This window comes from Humulus lupulus, chromosome 1 (genome assembly GCF_963169125.1).
Source record: "Humulus lupulus chromosome 1, drHumLupu1.1, whole genome shotgun sequence".
Taxonomy (NCBI): Eukaryota; Viridiplantae; Streptophyta; class Magnoliopsida; order Rosales; family Cannabaceae; genus Humulus; species Humulus lupulus.
Window position 1 is genome coordinate 298787725 of NC_084793.1, and position 23680 is coordinate 298811404.

Genomic DNA, 23680 nt, shown 5'->3' on the forward strand with positions numbered 1-23680 from the left:
TTCTGAAGGTTTGAGAGGCGATGAAAGTTTTTGGGGATTCTAGAGAAGAGGAAAGAAAGCTTGAGTGTTTGAAAGGGAAATTTTTTTAATACAAAGGTAGTGAGGTCTCAGGACTGATCACCCTATTTATACGTAAACTACAGAAATTAATCTGGACCATCAGATTGGGTTAGCTCGAGATCCAAGGGTAAAGACTAAATAAACCATACGGTAGCAAAAGGTTGACATGAGAGTTGTTTCAGTGCTCGAAACTCGAACGGACGCCAATTGCAGGAAGCCATGTGTCCAATACTTGAGCAGTGGGCAGGCACGATTTTGTATGACAGAAGTCTAAAATCCCCTACTGTGTATGTCAAAAAGTGACGACATCAAACACGAGCAGGAGCTTAGGGGGCAAATGTTGTACCCTAAATTTAGCACGAGTTCAATTACTCATCTCGGGTACAACTGGTAGGTAAATATGTGGAAAAATAAACAAGTAGAATATCTAATTATTAACCATGTGAGCAGCTCGGGATTCAATCCAGTTCGTACATGGTATACAAGTCATTATCTGACCAATAATTAAGGTAATAATCGAGTTTGAGACTCATAATGGTCAGACCCAACTTTAGGCGTTTTGAACTTACTCCGATATCGGAGTAAAATAGTTTTCAAGCATGAGCTCAGGTAAGATATTAAGCTCGTGAGGACCTAGATAGAGCACATACTGAAGGATCCCAGAAGATTCGGGAATTTTTTATGCGCTCATTAATTACCAGGCAGTATCATATATCTATCATTTATTATCTGAGATAGCAGGAGCGTATTTATTATATTATCAAATCATATCCCAATGTAAATGGGAATATTCTGTATTAATTATATGCCATATATAGTTATGCGATTTATTTATGCAGTTACCCAAACCTGTCCATGTAATTCCCTTATAAATACTAGGAATGTTGGACAGGGATGATGGATCATTTTTTATGTATTACCAAACTCTGTAGAGATAGAGAGAAAAACAGTAATAATATTGACTCGTAGACTAGGTGGATTTTAACCACTAAACCACGTAAAAGTTCTGTTCTTTTGAGTGAATGCTTGTTATTTCATTGCAGTTTATAATCTAGCACTAATCTACCCATTTTATTTCTTAATATACTGTTGGCAAAAAATCGCATCAACAATAGCAAAAAAGACAGCAACATTTTGGTTCTTTTGTTGAGAGATTGAAGAAAGCTTCAAAGATTCAGTCATGGTGACCACCGAAAAGAACGTTCCAGACAATGTTGCTCCTCCCACCGGAGCTGAAGGGGGAGAGCCCAGTCGACCACCTTCACCAAAATACCCAGAGGTGGCCCAAGAGGATTACGACGAAAATGTTGATTACGACGACGAAGACGACGAGTTTTATAAGGATGATTATCCTCAGCCCATGGAGGCGGAGGAACCACCGAAGGTTGTGGCTCTCAAAGATCAAGTCGCCACCCAGTAGCAAAAAAATTGATGCTCAGGAGAGAAATATTGCCACCCTAGAAGAGATGGTTAATGCCATGAGAGCTAATGTGGCGGCCCAAGGACTGCGAGTGAACCCTCATGGTGAGATACCACCTAGGTAGCCAGCTGGCGTGCCACATGCGCACCTAGCTGGAGCGCCACATATTGAGGGAGGCACACCTACTGACATGGTGCAAGATCTGCCAGCTGGCGTGCCACCTGTGAACCCAGCTGCAGCTGGAGTCCTGCCTACACCACAAGATCTCGCGCAGGGGAAGAAGAGAACTCGCCAGGCTTCCGAGCCAATTTAGTCCCCGAGACAGGCCAATGGTGACCAAGGGCGTGGATCCTGAGGATGTCATCAGGCCGCTAGCATCCACAGAGCCCAGGGCGTTCTGCCCAAGCGTGCTGTGACAGACTGCGCTAGGCTTGGAGGTTGTGTCCTGCCAGCACCTCGACACCCTCAAAGAAACCTTGGCCACGGGGCCAATATGAGAAATGTCTCTGCCAACAAAGGACAAGGAATCAATATCTCGGTCAATAACGAGTACATTGACTCTGATGGGGAAACAGAAGTAGGATACCCCCAGGGCAGTGGTCACCACCAAGAACAACCTGACCTGAAAGACGGCCTGAACGCTCGCAGGAACAAACAACCAGACCTCCAAGAAGACCTTAATGCTCGGAGGAGAGAACACCCGACATAGAGTGCCAATCAAAATCGTGACCCTCTCCGTGCAGAGTTGGAGAGTTTGAAAAGGATAATGCTAAAGATGGTCCGGAAACAAGGTCATAACTCTGACTTGAAGGATGAAGATGGGGAGACTTGTGCTCCCCACATTGTGGAAGCCCCATTGCCTCGAGGCTTCAAAATGACAAGCATCGATCCGTACAACAGAGGCATCAATCCAAACAACCATCTCTCCAAGTTCAACAAATTGATGTCGGTTCACCGAGTCTCCGAGGATGCTAAATTCCATGTCTTCACGTTGACTTTGACAAGACCAACATATGAGTGGTTCAAGAAGCACAAGCTAGGATCCATTCCCTCCTGGCACCAACTCTCCTCCTCCTTCCGAAGACAATTCATAACTGATCGGAAGGTGAATTTTGAGGTCAATGCTTTGACCAACATAAATTAGGAACCACTTGAGACCCTTAAAGCTTACATCAAACGTTATAAGGAAGAAGCAGCAAGGACCAAGAAGGTCGATGATGGCCAAAAAATGATGGCCCTACAAGCTACATTCGAGCAGGTTCCTCACTATGGGATGACCTCCAACGAAGAGGATGCTATAGGCTCGACGACTTCATATGTCGAACCCAAGAGTACATCAATTGGGAGGATGCCCAGATTGGGGCATTCGGAGGACGACTCTCTTTTCCCACTCCGTTGTTCTCAAATGTCGTGGCTTTGGGAATCCAGTAATCGCCATATACTCCAGCCCAAATGAGTGTTATAAACGTTCCACAGTTCATCCTAGCTATTCAACCAGATGGCTTTAGCGTCATGCCAAGTGTTGGTTTTTGTGCCGCCCTGAAAAGTTGTGGAGCAGCCCTTATGGGATACAACACTTTTCAACCTGCATTAAGTGCTGGAACTACAGCTCTAACCCAATCTGCAGCTCCAACCCAGTCTGCAGCACCCAACGAGGCCCCTATTGGGAGATAAATACGAGGTAAAATGCAAGGGCAAAAAGCCCAAGAGAACTGGAGCAACTGTAACGCCCTAACTCCAGGGACCGTTACGGTGTGCCTTGTAAACAGTGCTAAACTCGCTAATCGAGTCATTTGGCCAAAATCGTGCATCTAGGTATGATTAGCGATTTAGGGATTAAAACTTTGGATAAGATAGAACGTTTCATTAGAATGTTTAACTATACATTGGGATCCCGAAAATATAATTTCAGAGTTTATTACAGGAAAAATATTTACAACAGGCCGTTCTAAGCGGCAAAACAGGGTTTAACCCTAGTTCCTCTTTAAACCTCAGCCGTGGTGGACGAGCAGCTGCATATGTACACGTCATCACCTAAGCTCTCTAACGCAAGGATGGTCCAGCTTTCTTTTGCCTTTACCTGCACCACATAGCACCCGTGAGCCGAAGCCCAGCAAGAAAACTTAATATGCTCATGAACAGTTATAACATGTCATCAGATCATAAGGCACACGCCTAGCAGATATAGCCCTATTCAGCAGGCAAATCAGTTCACGTAATGTTGAGTATAGCACATCAACCAATGATCATAATAACCATCCAGGGCTTTTAACCCCAATATAGAAGAGTGACAGTGGTGCAGTCACTAAAGTGGGTTTCATTCCCAACGGCCTTGTTACGATAGGGTCACCAGGGCTTAAAGATAAGTGATCCTTTCACTAGCTTAAACAGGATAGGTGCATGGTGATTGGTCACCAACATAACCTTCCTCCCGACTCTAGAGTCGTAACTATGGAACAACGTCCCCCAGCCATGTGACAAACAGTCACCGGGGCCATATGCCCTGGCTCTGAACATCTGGTCTTAGACCAGGCAAGCGCTTATAAGTTCATCGACTTTAGGGTCGGTCCAGCATTAATGCCATAGAGCCATTCAATGCATGTTCATCGACTTTAGGGTCGGTCCAGCATTAATGCCATAGAGCCATTCAATGCATGTTCATCGACTTTAGGGTCGGTCCAGCATTAATGCCATAGAGCCATTCAATGCATGTTCATCGACTTTAGGGTCGGTCCAGCATTAATGCCATAGAGCCATTCAATACATGTTCATCGACTTTAGGGTCGGTCCAACATTAATTCCATAGAGCCATTCAATGCATGTTCATCAACTTTAGGGCCGGTCCAACATTAATGCCATAGAGCCATTCAATGCATGTTCATCGACTTTAGGGTCGGTCCAACATTAATGCCATAGAGCCATTCAATGCATTATACTTAACAATCCAACATGCACTAATCATAGCAATGCATTTCATGTTTAATAACCAATCATGCATCAAGAATAGCCATGCATGTCACATATACACAGGGTGCAGTTTTCTTACCTCAAAGTCGAGCAGAATGATTAAAAGAACGACCCTTGAGAACGATCAACTTTTAGCCCTTTAGCGGTCACCTAGTCATAACCAAATATAGGATGCCATCAATAAAAATGATCAACATAAGTTCCCAAACCAATATCTAGCCTTCGGGACATCAATCCCCACTTAACTGAGTAGTAGGATCGACCCCGAGGCCTAAGACCAACATCCCCAAGTCAAAAACCTATTTCTGGCCAAAACTGCCCTGATGGGCCGCGGCTCACCCCTCCTGACAGAGCCAATCCCCTCATAAAAACGCACGCAGGCCGCGGCTCACCATAGCCATGCCGCAACCCTTTACTAAAACCAGCAAGCACCAGCTTGCTTTCCCCTGCGTTTCTCCTCGAAACCAAACCTTCAAACCAGTACCAAACCTCAACCCAACACCCAATTCAACCACTAAACATTATCAACAACTCACCCACATCAAAACTCAAGTTAAACATCAATCAAACTTCCATTAATTCCAACTACCCCCAAGAAATCACAAGTTGAAACTTAAAAGAAAACAGAGTATAACAAGACTTTCATGGCTGAGTTTCCTTACCTCAAGCTTCGTTTTCAATCCCCTTTAATGGTTGAATCAAGCTCCTATGCTCAAACCTTGGTTTCCTAGCTTATTCCTTCAAATTGAGGTCAAAAATCCAAAGGAAGAAAGAGGGAAAATGGTGTACGACAGAGAGAAAAGGATGAGGATGATGATGCTCTGTTTTTGGTTCTGTTTTCCACAGCCACCTAAAACTCAAAGGCTGATATAAATCCTTAAGGTCAAAAGACCATAATGCCCCTAGGCCAAATAAATCCCCCTAAAGGCTTCCGAGGGTAAAACCGTCATTTCCCGCCTATCTCGTTAAGTATAATTAACGCTCTCCAATTCCCGCTATTCTCAATATCCTCCAATACCAATAAATCATATCCCATTACCCTTTTATTCTCGATAATGTTCTGGTCATCAAATTGACCCCGAGACTCACCCCGAGCCCCGAACTTAAACCCGTTATTGCTAGACCGAACACTTGCATTCCCATGATCGTCTCATGCCGAATGGCTCGAACCAATCCACATATCATGTGGTATTATTTATAATTCACAATCATGCACCCAAAACACACAATTACGCCCACAGCGACCAAATTACCAAAATACCCTTATAATAATAAATACTCCCATATGCATGCATTCACCATCATATAATAATATAATTCACGTAAACATGCATATAATCATTAAATACCATAATAAATCAATTATGGCCCTCCCGGCCTCCTAATCAAGGTCCTAAACCCTATTAGGAAATTTGGGGCATTACAGCAACTCCCGACAAGAAGTATGCTCCGCAATACTCTGAGAACACGTACTTGGTTGATACTCGGGAGAATATTTTCCTTCCCACGGAGAAGCAGGTACATTACTGGAAACAACAACCTATGCAAAGGGATTAGAAGAGAAGAGATTCCACTAATTTTTGTTTGTTCCACAATAATGTGGGCACCACACCAACGAGTTCAAGCAACTTAGAGATGAAATTGAGAGTCTCATCAAACTGGGACACCTCCACCAGTATACTAGGGGTAGAACACGCCCAGACCAGGCTCCAGTCGTAGGATTTCCTCCTTAGCAGGTGGTTCCTCAGTCCCCGGACCAAGGTCCTTTGACCCCGCAACAACAGGTAGCCCATGGACCTCCCCTGATGAACGGGGGAGTAGAGACTATCTCCAGAGGACCCAACTTTGGGGTCACTTCGAGGGGCTCGCAGAATCGCTATGCGCGGACCCTAAACCATGATGACGAAGTAATGACACTAGCCCAAACTGTAACACCCTCACTTATTTTAGTTAAAACTATATTTGAGGTGTTACGTTTTAAAACTATATCATAATTTATTACTGCGGAAGTCTGGACATTTTTTTTTTAAACTTGAAAACTTATTTCACATTATTTACATTAAACATAAAGTGTGTCTCAAACATATTATACATAAGTATTAAATAACCCAATTTATTTTCAAAACATAACTTCACACTTTATTACAAACATCTCACTGATAACTGAAATAACCCACAAAAGGTCCATATGTTCATATGTACAAATCAGGGTCAGGACCATGCTTCAGTTCTCCTCATGTAATTCACACATTTCTTTCTCTACCTGCAACACAAGACAACTGTGAGCCTAAAGCTCAGTAACCAAAGTAATGCATGCAATGCTAATGATTACCCAATATCAATGGACATACACAACTTCTTTTTAAATTTTGGGCCCCTTAATATTGTGCACACTGTTTGAATTGGTCAATGCCTGCAGGGCTTGTTACACATACAATATAAAATCTCATAGGTTCTCCTCCGGCTAGCCATCACCACAGTAGGGCACATTAAAAACCTTATTCCATCGTTGCCCCATCGGGCTCAAGAGTTAAGGCGGCCACACACTGTGGTGTCAATACATATAACAATAACTCATATGGAGGAGAAATAAAAACGGAAATATGGCAAACAATATAATTGGTTCACTAAAACCTAGCCCAAATTATTGGGCAGCCACTATAAGCCTACTATAGGCCTCCGTTTACACTTATTAACACCTTCATTTGCCTTTTCAAAACAGTGGCACTGAACTTAAACTTCTTATTACAAATTTCTTTTATGTTGCACAAAACTTGCAAAGGCATCATATGATTAGTCATCATAATATCATGCATGGTCTTATATCATATAATAATTTATCATATCACTATTATGCCATGCATACAAATTTATGATGAAGTGTCAATGTATGTTAATACCACTTACTCACAAAATATTCATATAATGCATACTTTCACATAACATGTAATTCTTGTGTTGCAGTTGAGTACTTTACTTACCTTCTGTCCAAAATATAATTCACCGTGTAACAAGTGGCGTCTTAGGTATTGATGTGCTTATCCTGACAATGGCATGAATTTCTCATCATAATGATGGCAGTAATACATTGAACTCTCATTTAAAAATACCCATAAAACATCATATCAAATTTCATACCCAAAACATGCCTAAAATGCCTTAAACCACCTAGATCGAGCATTAGATTTATCTTAGACATTTGGAGAAATTTTGACAGAGTTTCCCCTTAATTTTAGCTATCCTCAAATATCAAAATCAACCAATAATTAACATCAAATAACCTGCCATAACCATATATATCCCAAATACCAACATAATTCATCATAAAGTTATCATATACCAATTTTGATAAAATTCTAATTTCCTAGATCATCACCTAAATTAAATGAGTCTCCACATCTATTCAAACATTTATAAACATATATACTCTCTTATAAACTCAATCAAATAACCAAAAATCATCTTGTACTCCAAGAACCCCAAAAACCTCATAAAACACAAAATTTCACTTACCGAGCAACTTTTCGGCGAAAACACTCTCTTCAAGCTTTTCTAAACCTCAAACCACTTGGAAACCCCAAGAAATATCTTAAAAAAGATAAAACACCATATATAAGCTTTCAGAAAAATTCAAAAAACATGGTTTAACTTCCAAGTACAAGAACTTACCATAAAAAGGCTAGAACTAAGCTTAATCTACTTCTTTGGCTTTGCTTTCACTTGGATCTCCTTAGAATTTCTTCAAACCAGCCAAGAAATGGTTTTTTTTTGTTTTCTTTTCTCTCTGTTTTTCAGAGTAATGGTCGTGCAAAGTGATAAGGTTGATGAAAAATTCTTTATTTTCAATGATTTAGCCTTATTGTATCAAAATTTGACACCTTTCATCTCATCATTTCACCTTTTGACTTATGAAAACCTTATCACTTCAATAATTTCGACTTAATCATCTGCTAGGCCTATTATCCTTATGTGTAAAACACTCACACCAAACCTTAGATCCATATGACTTCATACCCAATAGTTATGCTTACCCGATCGAGCGTAGCGCACTTATGCTAAGCTCGTTTTGACTTTGCATCAATACCACTGATTATGTATACATCCCATCAAGAATTGGTCTAATGGTTCTAAAACCATTTTTACATCATCAATGAGACCTTAATCATACCTTGATTACATTTGGTAAATCCATAAATACTCAATTTTACACCGAAATACTAGTAATCGACATTGTACTATTTTTCACTACTTAACCTATTTTGCCTTCTATATCTCACTTTCATCACTTAATTCCATGCCTTGTCCATATTTTTCATACTTTCTTATATCTTGAGCACATCAAACACCCATAAAAGACAACTCAAATGCCACAAGGTTAATAATATTGAGCATACATATAGACATCACATACACAACTTTTATACTTGTACATGAAAACACTTATAAGAATATGCATATGCTCAAATTATACATATTGTATGATATGTAATGCAATGCAATCATGTGATTATTGGCTATATTATGTCAAAATAATGTGGGTGCTACACAAACGCCAGCACAAATGCCCTAAATGACGAATCATATCATCACATTCTTCGAGGACGATGCTCAGATGGTGCATTTTCCAAACCACGATCCTTTGGTGCTTTAAAGCCAAATCCCCAACAAGATGGTGACTCGGATCTTGGTGGATAACAGGAGTTCTGTGAACATCTTGTTTAAGTCAGCCTTCGAGAAGATTGGGTTGACTATGAGTAACCTGTCCCCTTCCACCTCCACCCTTTATGGGTTCTCAGGTGAAGGTCTCTTTTCGATGGGATAGATCAAGCTGTCAATGACCCTTGGAGAAATGCCATGCCAGACCTTCAAGTACTGCACATTTGTGGTTGTAGACTGCTCATCCGCTTATAATGCCATTCTAGGACGTCAAGCCCTCGTGGAGTTTGGATTCGTCACCTCTATACGCAACTTGTACATGAAGTTCCCCACCGAGGCGGGAATAGGCGCAGTTCGCGGAGACCAAAAGGAGGCTCGTCAATGCTACAATGTGTCCCTTAAGCATCCAATAATGGTGATTGAGGCGGTGACAGCCCCCGAGCAACCTCCTCCCGAAGAAAGGGTGGTCCAAGCTGTTAAAGAGGAAAGGGAGTCCAATGAGTTGAATCCTAAAGTTTAGGAAGAAAGAATGTTGAACCCATGGAGGAGGCTGATGAGGTCACCCTTTATGTCTCAAATCCAGATAGGAAAACCAAGGTCGGGAAAAATTTCAAGACGGGAGTCCGAGAGGCTTTGGTAGGCTTTCTCTAGGAGAACCAAGATGTCTTCGCTTGGTCTCACTGCGATATGACACGCATTGACCCAAACATCATATGCCATGCCTTGAACATTGATCCTAATGTTGCCCCAGTGCAATAGAAGCGGATGACCATTGACCCGACCAGGGCACCCTGTATGAGGCGGAAGTCGACAAGCTTCTCACGAATGGTTTCGTTCGGGATGCTCAGTATCTGAAGTGAATGTCAAACCCGGTCTTGGTGCCCAAGCCCAATGGAACCTGGAGGCCCTGCATAGACTTCTTAGACCTTAACAAGGCCTGCCCAAATGATTGTTTTCCTTTGCCTAAGAATGCCTAGATGGTTGACACCACCTCTAGGTACGAGATATTGTCATTTATGGACGCGTACTCGGGGTATAACCAGATTTCCATGCATATCGTTGACTAAGAACACACCATCTTCTGAACAAACAAAGGGATATACTGTTATAAGGTGATGCCCTTTGGTCTCAAGAATATTGGTGTCACGTATCAAAGATTAGTTAACCGGATGTTCAAAAACAAGCTCAGTAGGAACATGGACTTTACGTGTGATTTGGTATGTATATATTCACAAAAAGATCTTAAATTTAGAAATTTGTCATTTTATAATTAAAATAACATATTTTGCATTGTACCTCAAACTTCTCGGAACAGACATGATTTGGTATTCCACAAATGATAGTTTGATTACTTAACACTAGATAAGCACTTTCGATTTATTTAAATATGATTATATTAAGTCATGATACATTTATAATAACATTATTAATACATTAAGGATATTAGCTAGTGTGCAATGTGTAACAGGTAGGAAGTGAGGATAAGTGGGTTAGAGAACATGACCATATGATCAGTCCCCTTGATGACCATTACTTCATTCGGTGGATTCCTCTCAATCATCCACCTTTGGAAACTCTCCTCGTTCGCATAGTCTTGGTCGCACACAATAAATACTCTTCTTACCGACCCATAATTTTTTTTGGTCAATTTTACTTCTTTTCTTAACAATTCTTCATTACTAAACAGATCAGAAGGTCTCAACAATGACAGGCCAAGCACCAAATCCTGCTCAAACACATATATAGTTCATTATTAACGAATATTATATTTATAATTAGACGATTATTAATTAACTTAATTAGCAATTAAATCACAAATCAATTTATGTTTATGTTACCTCTGGTGGAGAGAGCTGGTATAATCTGGACGACAATAAATTTGGCCCAAAAAGCAGGGCAGTGGGAGAGTTATTTGGACCATTGCCATATATAAATGTTGAATCCATAAGAGAACCAACTCTTCGAGAGCTCTGTATTTTTAAAATAAGTATTAAGAAAAAAATGCTCATTTTAGAATAATAAGTCTAGCACTTGAATCATGATTCTATTAAAAAATTTCTTATATTAAATGGGTTATATATATTTTACATACATATATGATACTTTATTTTTATTTATTTTTCTTAAGATACATATATGACACTTAAAAATAGTGTAAAAGATAACATAATATTATGTATGTTTAAATTAATTTAGTACAAAATTTTAATATTAATGCCACGTGTTCATTCAAAAACTCTGAAATTATTATATATGATACTTTATTTTTATTTATTTGTCTTAAATTACATATATGACACTTAAAAATAGTGTAAAAGATAACATAATATTATGTATAATATTATATATAAACGTGTCCTCCTAGTAAAAATTCTTATTATAACAATACTTTATATATGTAGTGTGGTCCTTTCAAAAAAAAAAAAGTCTTGTAGTGTGGGGACACATTTTACATTGTTTTATATAAATATATGTATATATATCAATGGGATAAAAACCGCTAAAGCAAGTCAATTAAATAGCTAAAACTAAAACACAAATTACATACAAAGACTTTATTTCTAGTTTAGTATTTATTTTTTTAATCTAATGATGCATAATTATATAAATAAATATATGTATAAATAGTTTTTACCTCTTGGGATATGTTGGAATAACTGAGGTTAGGACCAGGCATAGCAGCGGTAACAAATACTGCTGCTGAAATTTTATTGGGAAAACTCTCCATGACAAGAGATATGCTGAGGCCACCCAAACTATGGCCCACAAGGACGACCTTCTCCGCCGTGGGAGCCAACGACGCCATGAAATCAGTCAATCTTAACATAGGCAACGACGGAACCATTGATTTGGTTAAGTTGGATAGGATTTATTCCTGAGGCTGTGAGGTCAAGAGTTGTGACATTATGACCTTTGGATTGTAAGAGAGTGGCCACCTTGTACCAGCACCAGCCTCCGTGACCAGCCCCGTGAATCAGCACAAAGTGACTACGTTTGGTCGTTGCATTAACGTTTAATGACAGCGTAAGCGTAACTACAACAATTAGAGAAACAAGTAAGCCTAAATTTTTTCTCTATATGTATGTATTGATTATTTGCTCTTCTATTTATAGATTTCCAGATTAGACTGTTATGTATATTAAATTAATAAATCACATAGAAATTGTCATCACGACATCACAAGTAGTCAGAAAAATATTTATCGTATTAAATATTATTATTATTGTTATTATTATTATTATTATTATTATTATTATTATTATTATTATAATATATAGTTTCAATTATGTACCTACTTATTAGGATGGCAAACAATAGGAGTCAATAATTTTTGGGATCTTTATTTCGTGAGACGCATGGCCTCCATAAATATTTATACATTTATATTAAATATATAGAATCATGTTATAGTGGTTCTATTATTTTGTTTTATATGTAATTTTAATTTTTATTAATTTATTATAATTTAAAAGACAGCTTAATCAAAATGTCGGATTTATTTCACTTAAAATATATATATACACCGTTCATTCAACTATTTTATTTTATATATATTTTTTATTTATTATAATTCACTCAAAATATATATATGTCACACGTAATTCACTCAAAATATATATTTGTCACATGTATTATTTATTTGTACAAGTGTCACTTATAGGTAGGAGTGACAATTTGGGTCACGACATGATAACACGGCATGACACGAAAATAAATAAGTTTGAGTGACACGTTTAATAATCGTGTCGTGTTCGTGTTTGAGTTTTTGACACGTTTAATAATCGTGTTGTGTTTGTGTTTACCTTAATCGTGTCGTGTCATACTCATGTTGGTATTTTCAAATTTTATAATCATATTTATAATAATCGTGTTGTGTTTACAAATTTTCATTCAACATTTGATCATATTTGGTATTTTCTGTATTTTATACTGTAATTTGTCTTATTTGGATTTCAATTTATCTTTCTATTCATATTCATAGTTCCTGATAAGAAAAAGTTATATTATATTATATTTATTAATTAATGTATAAAAAAACTATATACAATATTTTTATCTTTTTATACAGTCTTTTTTGCTCTTTTCTGTCAAATTATTTTGTTCTTCTCATTTATTTATTATTATTATTTTTACTAATAATTATTTTTTGTTGTTATCTAAACTTTCAACTATTTAAATTTTTGTATTTTTTTTTAGGAATTTAAGTTATATTATATTTTCTTACTATTAATTTAATGTAAAATCGTGATGATGAAGTGTTTTTTCATTATTTCTTTCATCCTCTTTTTTTAATAGTTTTTTTCATGTTCCACACACATAAAAAAAAATTAGTCACGCATGCAACAACATGCTTTGAAATTAGTTTTCGACACTATAAATTATTTTGAATTTTTTAAAAATTTACATGAAGCTTCAAATAACTACAAAATACTCAGTCACATAAAAAAAATTACGCCGAAAACTATTAACGAGTGGGTAATATACAGTAGCCTTTCAAAGCCCCTATCATAGAATCTCTCATGTTTATTATATGCTAGTCGTATAATATGATGTATTTCTCGGGTCAAAACAGTCGGCTTGTAATAATTATATGTTACGTCTTCCATTACGTTGTTCTTGTTATGGTTGACATTATTGATTAAAAAAGAAAGACAGATCCATTATGGTTGCTTTATACATTTTCCTTAATATAAATATGAAATGAAATCTTTTTTTTTATTAATTGTTAATACAAATAATTATAGTGCTATCTTCTTATTGTTCAACCAAATATATATAATTATACCTTGGAGGATGGAGCTATAATGTATTTTAGAGGCTGTTTATACCTTTTTATTTATATTTATATTTATATTTATATTTTTATTAGTAGAGCTTTAATTAATATTGTACGCCTTGATTTTCCCACGGGCTGTTAGCGGGCTGAGATACGGCCTAATCATGTCTACCACGTGGACATCCCCAAGACCGGAGCTGCCATCGTAAGATCCTACTTCATTAGCTCGAGGTAACCTAAAGGTTCGCCAAGATTAATTAAGGACCGAGTCTGGACTCTGAAGGCCACAGGTCGAGGGAAGCATCCAGCTCGTACCACGTGCTAGAGTTGGAGGCTGTGACCTTTTATAAAGTCAACCACGCAAGGTAAACGTGCATATATCAGACATCACGTGTCTGATACATCCCTGACTTCTCGGACACCCAGCATGAACGTACGTATTATGGCACCTACGACTGGGTTGGGCCGTGCGGCCCATTATCCCCCTTACCTATTGATTAGACCACACTTCATGTGTCAGGTTTTAGGAATTAATCATGAATGTCACAGAATTGACATGATAGGTAAGAAGGTCACGGGATGACCTTCTTACCAACTCCCAGGTGCACTCTCCTATAAATATGGAGACCCTGGGAGTTGCAAAGGGTTGGATTCTATTGTGTAAGGAAATACCCTGTAAAAGAATACCAAGCATATAGCAATAATATTGACTGATGGAGTAGAAGGATTTTAACCTTTGAACTACCTAAAAAACGTGATTGTGTCACCAGTCAATTTAAAAAGATCATTCATCTATTTCGGTTCATAGTTAAGCACTAATCCCTTCCTCTTATTTTCTTAATTACCTGTTGGCGAAGAATTGCGTCAACAGTTTGGTGCTTTCATTGAGAGCGAGTTAGATTGGTGCTATCGCAAACATCCAACTATGGTGACCACCCGATCAAGACACGGTAACGAGACGGAACAACATGATGGGCAGGATGTTCATCATATCGCCATCCCTAGTGAACAAATTCCTGAGGTCCAGCAGCGGCGGGGCAAACAACCGGTGGGCCAAGATGACACTGGAAGTTCGGCGCCCCGGCCACCTAATCCAAACCCAGATTTTTACACTGCGGTAGAAATGGAAAACGCTCAGCTGAGGAGCCAACTAGCGAAAGCTAATCAGTAGATTAAGGAGGTGTTGGCCCGAATACCCCCTCTTACAATCGACGCTAACGTCAGAAAGAGGCAAGGCGAGACTCATAAGTCCCGCCGGGGTAATCGGTTCAGGCCTAGCCGCTCAGACAGTCCGTCGGCATCCAACTCTATTCCCTCATCGCATCGTCGAGAGGCAAACTTCGAAGAAATGCCTAGGGCCGAATAGCAGTATAGCCGCTCGGTTCGAACTTCAACTCCTAGCTCCCAACCAGCCTCGAGCGCGCCCAGGAGAGCTCAAGAAAATTTTAGAAGGAGATCCGGGGAGACCTCACAGCATCAGCCCGTCCCCACCAGCCGTCTTGTGCCTCGTCCAGATCGCCAGGCGCGGGACCCGCAAGTTGGCAGGGCCGAAAGGCCCCCACCTAACTTGATCTGCCCTGACGGAACCAGGATTGCATCTCCGGTCAGGCATCCTCTGTCTCCAATAAGATATCCGTCTCTTCCTCGGCCCATCCGAGATATTCCAACTTACGGAAGCAGTAGGAGAAACCCGCCGTCCACAGGACCTTCCTGACGTAGCAGGGCGCCAAGAGAGAGTTCAGATCCTCACCCCCAAAGGCGGACTCCGAGCTTCTCTAACAGGAGCTACTGGACCGGCAGTCGCGGGAGTGACCTTTCTGGTGGAGACCTGCGTCAACGTTTAAGCTCGGCACAAAGTCCTCAAACCACCCAGGGGGGCGACCTGCGAGATCGCCTAAACTCTCATAGAGGAGAGCCAGTAGGAGGTGGCAACCATGCTCACTCAGGGGGAGACCTGTCCGAGGTGCGTAACGACGAGAACGCCCCAAATAACCTATCTCAAGATACGAGGGGCAATAACCCACCAAACGTACACAGTGGATCCGGAGCTGTTGAACAGCCCCGGAGTAATGAAGGAAATCAGGACAAAACCCTCGAGCGCCTGGCTCAGATGGAGGAGCTAATGAGGAAGCTCCTGTCGGAGAAAGAGAAAGATGAATATGATTCGGGGGACGAGCTAGAGCTCTTCGCCCCCAGCATAGCAGCAACGGCATACCCACCCGGTTTCCGTATGCCGCACCTATCCAAATTCAACGGAGATGGAGACCTGTCGGATCATCTGGGGATGTTCAACACCCTGATGATGGCCCACAACATTGGCCCCGAGCTGAGGTGTCTGATATTTCCCTCCACACTGACTGGACCAGCCAGCCAGTGGTTTAAGCAAAGCAAAAGACAATCAATCAGCTCCTGGAAAACTTTCTCGGTTGACTTCAAAAGGGCATTCCGAGCCTCCCAGGCTGCTCGCATCAAGGCCGACTCTCTGGCTAACGCGAGGCAGCAGCCCGACGAGCCTCTGAAGGCTTACCTGAGTAGGTTCGCGAACGTCGCTGCCCGGGCCAGAGACGCGGATGACAGCTCTAAGCTCATGGCCTTGAGAACTGGAATCCTCGTCGGAGGGGGACTCTAGAAAGAAATACAAATGAAGGGAGTTAGCTCAGTGAACGAGTTCCTAAATAAGGCCCAAGAATGGATCAACTTGGAGGAGGCCGAAGCCTCAGCTGCAGGAACCAGCCAGGTCCCTGAGCAGCTTGATGGAGTGGGAACGAAGGTCGTGACAGCGACCCAGAACATTACACAGAATAACCAGTTTGGTGGAGGCAAAAGAAAGGGGAATGGCGAGGGAAACCAGCACGGCCCAAAGAAGAATAAGTCCGTAGACAAATTTAAGCCGGTCTACGCGACTTATACAGAGCTCACCCACTCTAGGGAGAACAACTTCCTGGCGAATTCTGCTCGCCTCCCCTGGAAGAAGCCGGAGCCGTTGAAGCACCAAAAAAGGAAGAGAGACACCTCTAAGTTTTGTTGTTTTCACAACGACGTTGGCCACAATACTGATGATTGTAGGCATTTGAAAGATGAGATCGAGAATCTCATCAGAGCCGGCCCCTTGGCTCAGTACGCGCGGAACAGGGTTCCAGCAAGTCGACATGCTCCAGAAGTCCAGGTCATTCAGCCCGAGTCTCGGGTAGACCAAGACGTCCCTCCTCCAGTGATAGGAGGAGAGATATCCACAATCTCTGGAGGTCCGCATTTAGCTGGCGTGAGCAGGGGTGCCCAGAAGAGGTACTTAAACGAACTCAAGGCGTATAACGGAGTAGAGTTCATCCCGGAGCAACGTTTGCCAAAGCAGCAACGATTGGAGAGACAACCAATTATTTTTACTGAAGAAGATGACAACCATGTTCAGTTCCCGCATAACGACCCTCTGGTCGTAGCAGTGCAGCTCGCAAATCGGAGGGTGCTGATCGATAATGGGAGCTTGGTAAACCTTCTATTCCGATCCACACTGGAGAAGATGGGTTTGACTGTCGCCGATCTAAAGGCGACCTCCATGATGTTGTATGGTTTTTCGAGAGAAGGATCAGCGGCCATAGGGACGATCGATCTGGTGATCACCCTAGGAGAAGGACCTCGGACAGTCTCCAAACTCCTCGAGTTCGCGGTCATCGGCTGCCCCGCTGCGTACAACGCAATTTTGGGCCGACCCACACTCATAGCTTTTGAGGCCATCACCTCCGTTCGCCACCTCGCGATGAAATTCCCCACGTCCATGGGAATATGCACTGTCCGTGGCGATCAGCTCGCTGCCAGGGAATGCTACAGCATTTCCATGAAGGGAAAGTCGAAACCCGGGCAGCTAGCAATGGCCATCCAAGGCGGAGGAGAGGAATCTCAGGGACCTTTAGCTGATCCTGAGATTGAAAAACCTCAGAGCGCCGAAGGGGAAAATATCGTCTTAAGTGAGGATATTGACCCCCGAATAGGCGAGGATAAGTCCGAGCTCCAAGCTATTGAAGAGCTCGAGGAAGTAAACATCGATCCGCAGAACCCTTCACGGATGGCCAGGCTCGGGAAAAACCTCTGTAACAAGAGGAAAGCAGAGCTGATCAGATTTCTGCGGGATAACCTGGATGTGTTCGCATGGTCCCACGAGGATATGGTGGGAATCAGCCCGAGTGTCATCATGCACACCCTTCATCTGGATAAAAGCATTCTTGCAAAGTCCCAGAAGCAAAGGCGCCTGGGAACAACTCGGGCTGAAGCCTTAGAGGAAGAAGTAGCCCGGCTCAAGAAATGCGGCTTTATTCGTGAAGCCAAGTTTCCGATTTGGGTTGCCAACCCCGTGCTGGTCCCAAAGCCCAATGGGAAATGGCGGACCTGCATCGACTTCTCCGACTTGAATAAAGCTTGCCCCAAATATTGTTTTCCCTTGCTGAGGATTGACCAATTGGTGGATGCCACGGCGGGGCATGAGCTCATGTCCTTTATGGACGCGTACTCAGGCTACAATCAAATCGCCATGAATCCGACGGACCAAGAGCACACCAGCTTCATGACCCCGACTAACGTTTATTGTTACAAGGTCATGCCATTCGGGCTGAAGAACGCCGGCGCTACATACCAGAGGTTAGTAAATAGAATGTTCGCCAACCAGATCGGGAAGAACATGGAAGTGCACGTTGACGACATGCTAGTCAAGTCAAAGATTGCCGATAACCATGTTTCCGACCTGGAAGAGTGCTTCAAGATATTACGGGAGTATGGTATGAGGCTTAATCCACAGAAGTGCACTTTTGGAGTCGCATCTGGAAAATTCCTGGGTTTCATCGTCAATACCCGAGAAATCGAGGCCAACCCCGACAAGATCAGATCATTGCTCGAGCTTCCCTCACCCAGGTCGCGCAAAGACGTCCAAGGCCTGACAGGAAGGGTGGCAGCCCTCAATCGGTTTATTTCAAAATCCACCGATAAGTGCCTGCCATTCTACAACCTTCTTCGGGGAAATAAAAATTTCGAGTGGACAGAAGAGTATGAAAGTGCTTTCCTCGAGCTAAAGTCACATCTGGCCGAGCCACCCGTACTGTCCAAACCAAAGGCAGGAGAATCCCTTTTTCTCTACCTAGCTGTCACAGAGGATGTAGTTAGTGCCGTACTGGTCCGAGAAGAAGACCGGGTTCAGAAACCGGTCTATTACATCAGCAAGAGACTTCTCGGAGCTGAATCTCGGAGCGTTTTATCTTATCACGGCCTCTCGAAAGCTCAGGCCGTACTTCCAGTCCCACTCAATACATGTCATAACCGATCAGCCTTTAAGGCAGGTTTTGCAAAAACCTAAAGCATCGAGACGTTTGTTAAAGTGGGCTATCGAACTCAGTCAGTTCGAGATTCTGTACACCCCACGAACTGCTATAAAAAGTCAGGCCCTGGCCGATTTTGTGGCAGAGTGCGCAGGATTCCGGGAGGATCCTGCAGAAGACTCACCCCAGGTCACCTCGGCCCGGGCATCGTGGAAGATCTTCGTGGATGGCTCATCCAACGAGAATGGCTCCGGAGCTGGAATCATTTTGATATCCCCTGAGGGACATAGATTCCACTCGGCGCTGAGATTCGAATTCAAGGCCTCCAACAATGAGGCCGAATACGAAGCTTTGCTGGCCGGGCTAAGAATAGCTCAGGAGCTGAAGGCGAGCTCCATTCAGTGCTTCAGTGATTCCCAGCTCGTGGTAAACCAGGTGTTGGGCGAATATCAAGCATGAGGACCCAAGATGGCTGCCTACCTGGCAAAGGTAAAAGCCGAGCTGTCCGCATTTGGGCGAGGCTCAATCGAGCAGATACCTCGGGAGCAGAACGCTAATGCAGACGCTCTTGCCAAGCTCGCCACCTCCGAGGAGACGGAGGCTTTGGGGTTAGTTCAGGTACAGTTCTTGGAAAAACCAAGTATAGAAGAAGTCTGGACGGAGGTCGAGATGATCGACGCTAGGCCGACCTGGATGACCCCCATCCTTGAGTATCTCACCGAGGGGAAGCTACCTGAAGGGCGTAATGATACGCGGCGAGTACTGTATCAAGCTCCCAGGTATACGATAGTAGACGGGGTGCTATACCGACGTGGGCACTCCCTACCTCTCCTACGATGTGTTCTTCCAGGCGAAGCAAAGGCCATCCTACAGGAAGTGCATGAGGGTTTTTGCGGAGATCACACTGGGGGGCAAAGCTTGGCCCTAAAGGTCCTGAGGCAAGGATATTACTGGCCCACTCTGTCCAAGGACTCGATCTCGTATGTCAAGAAGTGCGACAAGTGCCAGCGATTCGCCACCGTTGCCCGAGCTCCCCCGGTCGAGCTGAAGATGATCTCTTCCCCATGGCCATTTGCGGTCTGGGGAATCGACTTGGTTGGCGCCCTCCCTGCTGAAAAGGGCGAGGTCCGCTACGCCGTGGTGGCCATCGACTACTTTACGAAGTGGGCTGAGGCAGAACCTTTGGCAATGATAACTTCCAAAAAAGTCCTCGACTTTGTGGTTAAGAGCATTATCTGCCGATTCAGGCTGCCCAAGAAGATCGTTTCCGACAATGGGACTCAGTTCGACAGCGACCTATTCACCGAATTTTGTGAAAGGTACGGAATTGTGAAAAGTTTCTCCTTCGTGGCCTATCCTTAGGCGAATGGCCAGGTCGAGGCTGTCAACAAGACGTTAAAGGCGAGCCTCAAGAACAGACTAGACGAAGCCAAGGGGGTCTGGCCAGAACAGTTCCCTAGGTTCTGTGGGCATATCGGATCTCGCATCGGACTCCTACGGGTCATACTCCTTTCTCCCTGGCTTTTGGGAGTGAGGCAGTCCTCCCTGTGGAGATTAAGGTACTTTCGCATAGGGTCCAGGCATATGACCAGGATCGCAACCACGAACTACTTTGCGCTTCCCTTGACTTGGTTGATGAAAGACGAGAAGATTCGCAGCTTCAGCTCACGCTCTACCAGCAAAAAATCACTCGCTATTTCAACTCAAAGGTCAAAAAATGTGCCTTTAGCGTTGGCAACCTGGTCCTCAGGAGATTTTTCTTAGCCGGTAAGGATCCCAAAGATGGAGTCTTGGGACCGAACTGGGAAGGGCCATATCAAATCATCGAGGTCATTAAAGAGGGAACTTACAAGTTAGCCCGGCTTGATGGAGGGGCAGTCCCACGGACTTGGAACGCCATCCATTTGAAGAGATATTATCAATGACACCCTTGTAAGGCCTGAAAGGCCATTTTTTTATGTATTAAGCAATGAGAAATAACTTTTCATTTATAATTGTACATATTTACAAGTGTAATCTAAAGTAACCACGAAAGACCATTTCCCAGTTACTTGGGGAGCATATGGTACCTGGATATAACCAGGTCGCCTTAAAGACTTAGAAGTTAATTCAAATCGATTGATCGTTGTTTTTCTTAAAAGACACGAGATAATTGATAAAAATTAACGCGAACTAAGTCTTATCCTGGATTTAACCAGGTCGCCTTAAAGACTTAGAAGTTAATTCAAATCGATTGATCGTTGTTTTTCTTAAAAGACACGAGATAATTGATAAAAATTAACGCGAACTAAGTCCTATCCTGGATTTAACTAGGTCGCCTTAAAACTTAGAAGTTAATTTAAATCGATTGATCGTTGCTTTTCTTAAACAACACGAGATGTTGATAAAAATTAATGCGAACTAAGTTTTCAAACTAAGTTCCTGGACATAACCAGGTCATAAAACTTAGAAGTTAATTTAAATCGATTGATCGTTGTTTTTCTTAAAGAGCACGAGATATTGATAAAAATTAACGTGACCTAAGTTTTCAAACTAAGTTCCTGGACATAACCAGGTCATAAAACTTAGAAGTTAATTTAAATCGATTGATCGTTGTTTTTCTTAAAGAGCACGAGATATTGATAAAAATTAACGCGAACTAAGTTTTCAAACTAAGTTCCTGGACATAACCAGGTCATAAAACTTAGAAGTTAATTTAAATCGATTGATCGTTGTTTTTCTTAAAGAGCACAAGATATTGATAAAAATTAACGCGAACTAAGTTTTCAAACTAAGTTCCTGGACATAACCAGGTCACAAAACTTAGAAGTTAATTTAAATTGATTGATCGTTGTTTTTCTTAAAGAGCACGAGATATTGATAAAAATTAACGCGAACTAAGTTTTTTAAAGCAGTAACATAAATGCGTAAAGGCAACAGGAAATAAACCAATCAAAGGCAAAAATTGATAAAAACCGATTGTCTCGAGGTAAAAAAAAACCTCATGTAAAGTTACACAAAAAATGAGAATATTAAAGGAGTGGATGCAAAAAAGAAAGGCCCTAAGTTCCACCAGGCTGCCCCGTGGAGGTCGCCATCTCGTCCTCCTGCTCGGCTACGACAGAGACTTCCTCGGTCTCAGAAGGTGCCTCTTTCTGGAGGCGAGCTTTAAACCCCTCCAGCAAGGGCTCCCAGACGTCCGCTCCCAAGAAGGAGAAATCACCGTCCGAGTTGTAGACCCAGCAGTGGTAGAGCATGTCCTCCATGGAGAAGCTGGAGGCTGCCTTCTCGGCTTCCAGGGCGGCCTTGGCCTCCTCGGCCCCAGCCTTCGCAGTGTCTAGCTCTGCCCGCGCAGCGGCGAGGGCGTCTTTGGTGGCATCGGCCTCTTGAAGCTCAGGACGGGCTTCAGCCAACTCGGCCTGCGTGGCCACCAGGGCATCCTTGGCTTCCTTTTCCTTCTGTTGGGCCGTCTGCAAGGAAGTCTGATGGGCGGCCAAGGCCGTCTGATGCTTGCCCCTCATATCCTCGAGCTGGGCCTTGGCCTTGGCTATTCTCCAGTGAAGGGCCAAGATGCTCTGCAAAATCAAAGAGGCAACTGCCTTAGAAAAAAAGAGAGAGGAAAAACAGGGCAAGGCATAATAATAAAAAATCATAGAAGGGTAAAGTCAGCTTACCGTTAAGGCCATGCCCAATGACGATTCCATTATGCCCACCGGGCTCCTGATTTCGATGGCCCGCAGCTCTCTCTCATTGAAGCGGTAGAAGTGGCTGACGGCGTAGCTCGCCGTTTCATACACTGCCCCCCGAAAGACATCTGGAATCTTCTCTAGGTCCTGGGGGTCCACCGAGATACGTACCTCAGGGGGCACAGTTGCCGAGGCCCCGAGCTCCGCCCCTGTGTCCCGGACAAAGGCCGGAGCTCGCGGCGGGGGTGGGGACATGTTCTCCACTGCAGCAGGAGGTGCAGTTTCCTCGGCCTGGGCAGCTGGGGGCTGCTCCTTCCCCTTTGCAGGGGACTTGGTTGGGGTCCTAGCGGCTTTCTTCGCCACCCGGAGCTTCTTCATTTTGGGCCCGGAGGCCCCAGCTGAGGAGTTCCCTCCGGTGAACATAGCTCGCAGATTTTTTCCCCCGGGCTGAGACATTTCCTCTGGCATAACAAAGACAACTTCAATATATCAGTAAGCAGTCATGCAAAAACAAAAAACAAAGGGGAAAAAAGGCGAAACTCAAGTATATATATATACTAAGGGGAATCCTACCCCCCGAGTTAGAAGAGGAATCTATGGTCATGACCATCGGCCCCGGAGCTTCTGCGGGGGAATCTAAGACAATTACTTCTCGAGCTAGCGCAGGTTCTGGATCCGAGGCTGTCTCAGGACTAGACTCTTCTACGTATTTCCTAAGACCCGGAGCTATGACACCCTCCCGGAGTGATGGCCATGACCGAAGGTTGGTCCCATACTCCTCGAACAGGACCGACCTAAAGGCTATGGTGTTGTCTACAACTGTGGTACCCCTAGG

At 42.8% G+C, this 23680-nt stretch overlaps 1 long non-coding RNA gene and 1 pseudogene across 1 annotated transcript; both read right to left on the bottom strand.

Annotated features, from left to right (window-relative positions):
* Positions 1-6465: 6465 nt before the first annotated feature.
* LOC133779654 (uncharacterized) lies at positions 6466-8422 on the bottom strand. Its single transcript, XR_009869153.1, has 4 exons — positions 8117-8422; positions 7961-8035; positions 7429-7490; positions 6466-6710 (listed from the first exon to the last, which is right to left on the bottom strand). It is a non-coding gene; the product is annotated as an uncharacterized LOC133779654 (long non-coding RNA).
* A 1928-nt stretch (positions 8423-10350) lies between these two features.
* LOC133779781 (methyl jasmonate esterase 1-like) lies at positions 10351-23100 on the bottom strand (annotated as a pseudogene).
* Between the last annotated feature and the right edge of the window lie 580 nt (positions 23101-23680).